Consider the following 6,323-nt stretch of genomic DNA (forward strand, 5'->3'; position numbering starts at 1 on the left):
TTTTCCTCCTGGGCAAATATATAAGGATAAGCTACAATCTCATTCGAAAGATTCCCGGAAGACTGGGAAGAGGTTCCGCAAACTCTCCTACAGCCCCATCCAAGAAAAGACAGTTTTGATGACCAGAGACAAAGTCTCAAATAAATAATGGACGTATGTGGTTTTGTGGGATTCTTTGCAACTTGTTGCAACTTAAACAACAAGCTGAGGTACTACAAGACCAGCATGTTGCATTAAATCCCCTTCGATGATGCTTGTCACTCTCATCATGGCTTTCATTACATATTTCATTCTGTTCTGAACCCTGTATAGTCAGTGCTCCAAGGAGGTTTGTGTAAAGCACTGCAGCTGGGGGTTGAAACATCATTCTTTTGTACCAGGGGCTGATTATTCAGCCTGAGAAGGAAGATCTTGTCAATGGCTGCTGCTGCATAGGTTTTGCACAACAGGTGACTGGGCCGTTATGAGACGGGCAAGATCTGGGATGCACAATTTGACAGCATCAAAGGGAAGAGCACTGCGAAAGCTGATGACATATTTGATGGCCTCAGCTTTCAGCACTGGTAGACGGTTGACTGAAATGCAAATATTAGTGTAAAACAAACTGTTTAAATATTTCAACACACTTCATTATTCTAAAAAACAATACTACAGTTAATGTTACTATTTGATAATCTATGCTTCCAGATATGATTTTTTAAAGAGAATGCAGACCAAAATTTGTAACTTACCATCTTGATTCTGTAACTCTGGAGGATGTGATTTTGATAAAATTTCTGTGATTTTAAAACCAACTCTTTAATCTGAGTGGCTCCATGACGAGCAGTATGTCCCTTGGCCGAAAGGGTTGTCACAAGTAAATAGCAGCTACTTTTTTTCTCCAACACTCGTTTGGTTTCTCTCCATATGTGGCTAACATGACTGTAAAGATGGGTTTCATTTAAATCATCCCAAGGGACAAAAAAACTGCCTGGCTACTACTGAATCTATATTATACAAATTGCATTTTTTTTTTTCTTAAAAATTTACCTACATACCAAACATCCTCAAATCTCTATTCTTCTATCACCCTCAAAATTTGTACAATAGTATCTTAAAAAAATATTTATATAACAGTAACCCTCTGTAATGTACAGTATGTCATATCATCATATGACATACTGCACATACCTTATTCACAGTGATTTGAGTTTAGAGATTTACACATAGATGGTTCCACAAGAACTCGGTCATCAATTTCTAGTCATACCTATCTCATCTGTTTACTTTTTCCTTGAATTTTTTGAGATTCCCCCCTCCCTTCAAAAAACTCATAATATCAATGATAATAACAATACCAATTTTACCACCATTAGTAAAATAAAGCCCCAAAAATCAAGAAGTGGAGAAATCAGGTCAGGTCACTTTGGGCTACTAATTGACTCTTTGTTGGCCAAATCTTTGGAGAGGAAGGAAAATTATAATCCTAACTTTCTCACCTGGACATACTGCCCAAACACCTGTGTCATTCTAGCTTTAAAATGTCTTGACAGCACTCTGACAAAGTCAACAGCAGCTCTCCTGCGAGTCTCTGAATCGGCTCCTTCTAATTCCTGCGACACCCACTGGTCAGGACTATCCTCAAACAACTCCTCATCAAAGCTGAAGTTAAAAAATATTTGCATTGGAATCTAAGTGTCACATTTTAGAATATCATCTGTATATCTTTATTTCAAAAATTGAAAACAAGAGGTAATAATAGAAGAAAAAGAAGAAGAAAAAAAAAAAAGAAAAAAAAGAAAAGAAAGGAAAAAAAAAAAAAAAAAAAAAAAAAAACTATCTTTAGTAAAAACACTTTGTCTCAATGCATGTTTGGGGAATCACTTTTTCACAATCCCCGACGAACTTTCTCATTTTCAAAAAGACCTTTGGTGATCTCTCTCTGCAAAAAACAAGAACTGGATGGCATGACCCCCATCTACACAAACCAAAAGAGAAAAAATTTCATTTCAATTTGATTGTTGGTGTGGTGTGTGTTTGTGTGTGTGTGGTGTGTGTTGTGTGTGTTGTGTGTGTGTGTCTGGTGCGGGTGTGGCGTATACATGTGGGGCCGTATGCTGTGTGCGCGTATGATGTGTGTGGCGTATGCATGGTGGGCGTATGCATGTGTGTGTGTGTATGCATGTGCATGTGTGGTGCGGTTCTACATATACATACATACATACAAATATTTTATATATATATATATATATAATAATAATATAATATATACATATTATATATATATATATATAATATATATTAATTTTATATATACTAACATAACAATACATTAATATATATATATAAAAATAATATATATAAATATATAACAATCATATCATAATAATACAAAATTAATATATATAATATAATATAATATAATTTATATATATATATATAATATTATTTACAATACTTTCAATACAGTTTTTATATATATATACATTTTTTTATATATATATATATATATATATAGTTTACATATAAATATATAAAATATATATATATTAATATAATATAAAATATATATATATATATTATATATATATATATATATATTATTTAATATATTTATATTATTTTTATAAAATTTTTATATATTTTTATAATTTTTTATATTTATATTAAAAAAGTGTATATATAAACGTTATATATAATAAAAAGTATATATAATATAAACGTATATATATATAAACGTATATATATATAAAAGTATATATATATAAAGTATATATATATAAAAGTATATATATAAAACGTTATATATATAAACTATTATAATAACGTTTTTTTTAAAATATATATAATATATAATATAAACGTTTAAAATATATAAAAATATATTAAAATTTAAAATTTTTAATTAAACGTTTATATATAAAGTATATATATATAAAGTATATATATATAAAGTATATATATATAAAACTATATATATATAAACGAATATATACAAAAGTATATATATACAAACGTAATTTTTACAAATATATATATACAAACGATATATATACAACGTTTTTATATCAAACATATAATACAAACTATATATATAAAAAACGTATATATATACAAACGTATATATATACAAACTATATATATACAAACGTATTATATATAAACGTAATATATATAAACGTTATATAAAAAAGTATATATATTAAAACGTATATATTAAAAAACGTATATATTTTATAAAAAAGTATATATATATAAAGTATATATATATAAACTTTAAAATATTAAAGTAATATATTATAAACGTTTATAATTAACTTTTTTAATTTTATATATATTATTTAATATATCGTTTATATATATACGTTTATATATATATACGTTTAAATATATAGCGTTTATTTTATATCGTTTTTATTTTAACTTTTTAATATATACGTTTATATTTTATTCCTTTTTATTATACGTTTAAAAAAATTTTGTTTTTAAAATATATACGTTTATATATATATACTTATATATTAATACGTTTATATATAATGTTTTATATATATACTTTTTTTATATATACTTTTTTTAATAATTTTTTATATACGTATACGTTTATATATATATACGTTTATATATATATATACGTTTATATATATATATATATAATATATATATATATATATAATATATTATTTATATATATATATATTTATATATAGTATTGTAACGTATATATATATATTATATAATATATTATATATATTTTAATATTTTATATATATATATAAAAACATGTATAAAATTATATAAACATGTATATGTATATGTAATGTATAAAATTATAAAATATATATATATTTTATATTAATATGTAATGTATATGTATTGTAATATATATTATATATTATATATATATATATTATGTATGTATGTATGTATATGTAGAACACGCACACACACATGCACATGCATACACACACACACATGCATACGCACACACACATGCATACGCGCACACACATGCATACGCGCACACATGCATACGCGCACACACATGTATACGCACACACACACGCACACAGACACACACACACACACACACACACACACACACACACACACACACACACACACACACACACACACACACACACACAATCTAATTGTAATGTAATTTTTCTCTTTTGTGTTTGTGTAGATGGTGAGTCATGCCATCCAGTTCTTGTGTGCTGTTGCAGAGAGAGATCACAGCAAAGGTCTTTTTGAAAATGAGCAAGTTCTGTCAGGGATATGTGAAAAAGTGATTCTCCCAAACATGCATTTGAGACGTAAGTTTTTTTACTTTGGAAGTATTTTTTTTTTTTTTTTTTTTTTTTTTTTTTTTTTCCTTTTCTTTTCTTTTCTTTTCTTTTCTTTTCTTTTCTTCTTCTTCTTCTTCTATTATTACCTCTTGTTTTCAATTTTTGAAATAAAGATATACAGATGATATTCTGAAATGTGACACTTAGATTCAATGCAAATATTTCTTAACTTCAGCTTGTGATGAGGAGTTGTTTGAGGATAGTCCTGACCAGTGGGTGTCCCAGGAAATTAGAAGGAGCCGATTCAGAGACTCGCAGGAGAGCTGCTGTTGACTTTGTCAGAGTGCTGTCAAGACACTTTGAAGCTAGAATGACACAGGTGTTTGGGCAGTATGTCCAGGTGAGAACAGTTAGGATTATAATTTTCCTTCCTCTCCAAAGATTTGGCCACAAAGAGTCAATTAGTAGCCCAAAGTGACCTGACCTGATTTCTCCACTTCTTGATTTTTGGGGCTTTATTTTACTAATGGTGGTAAAATTGGTATTGTTATTATCATTGATATTATGAGTTATTTGAAGGGAGGGGGGGAATCTCAAAAAATCAAGGAAAAGTAACAGATGAGATAGGTATGACTAGCAATTGATGACCGAGTTCTTGTGGAAACCATCTATGTGTAAATCTCTAAACTCAAATCACTGTGAATAAGGTATGTGCAGTATGTCATATGATGATATGACATACTGTACATTACAGAGGGTTACTGTTATATAAATATTTTTTTAAGATACTATTGTACAAATTTTGAGGGTGATAGAAGAATAGAGATTTGAGGATGTGTGGTATGTAGGTAATTTTGAAGAAAAAAAAAAATGCAATTTGTATAATATAGATTCAGTAGTAGCCAGGCAGTTTTTTAGTCCATTGGGATGATTTAAATGAAACCCATCTTTACAGTCCATGTTAGCCACATATGGAGAGAAACCAAACGAGTGTTGGAGAAATAAAGTAGCTGCTATTTACCTTGTGACAACCCTTTCGGCAAGGGACATACTGCTCGTCATGGAGCCACTCAGATTAATGAGTTGGTTAACATCACAGAATTCTATCAAAATCACATCCTTCCAGAGTTACAGAATCAAGATGGTAAGTTACAAATTTTGGTCTGCATTCTCTTTAAAGATCATATCTGGAAGCATAGATTATCAAATAGTAACATTAACTGTAGTATTGTTTTTTAGAATAATGAAGTGTGTTGAAATATTTAAACAGTTTGTTTTACACTAATATTTGCATTTCCAGTCAACCGTCTCTACCAGTGCTGAAAGCTGAGGCCATCAAATATGTCATCAGCTTTCGCAGTGCTCTTCCCTTTGATGCTGTCAAATTGTGCATCCCAGATCTTGCCCGTCTCATAACGGCCCAGTCACCTGTTGTGCACACCTATGCAGCAGCAGCCATTGACAAGATCTTCCTTCTCAGGCTGAATAATCAGCCCCTGGTACAAAAGAATGATGTTTCACCCTCAGCTGCAGTGCTTTACACAAACCTCCTTGGAGCACTGACTATACAGGGTTCAGAACAGAATGAGTATGTAATGAAAGCCATGATGAGAGTGACAAGCATCATCGAAGGGGATTTAATGCAACATGCTGGTCTTGTAGTACCTCAGCTTGTTGTCAAGTTGCAACAAGTTGCAAAGAATCCCACAAAACCACATTACGTCCATTATTTATTTGAGACTTTGTCTCTGGTCATCAAAACTGTCTGTAATTCTGTGGATGGTGTGCTGTAGGAGAGTTTGACAGGAACCTCTTCCCAGTCTTCCAGGAATCTTGCAGAATGAGATGATAGCCTTATCCCTTATATATTTCAGATAATTTCTCTCTTACTGGAGAGACAAAAAGTGAAGTTCCAGGGTTACCCATTTGTTGCCTTTCTTGTAAAGCCAGTGTTATGGGGAGAGACCCGGCTAGTGGTGCCAGGTGAGGGTTTTTTCAAGTACATTGAAAAGGCTCATGGCCCAAGGGAATTAAGGGGGGCCAAAAAGGATG

The 6,323-nt window shown here is 30.2% G+C and overlaps 1 pseudogene; it reads left to right on the plus strand.

Moving 5' to 3' along the window:
* The first annotated feature begins 4,134 nt into the window (after positions 1–4,134).
* Positions 4,135–6,254, plus strand: LOC119569926 (annotated as a pseudogene).
* Positions 6,255–6,323: the final 69 nt, after the last annotated feature.

The sequence above is a fragment of the Penaeus monodon genome, unplaced genomic scaffold, assembly GCF_015228065.2.
Source record: "Penaeus monodon isolate SGIC_2016 unplaced genomic scaffold, NSTDA_Pmon_1 PmonScaffold_19923, whole genome shotgun sequence".
Taxonomy (NCBI): Eukaryota; Metazoa; Arthropoda; class Malacostraca; order Decapoda; family Penaeidae; genus Penaeus; species Penaeus monodon.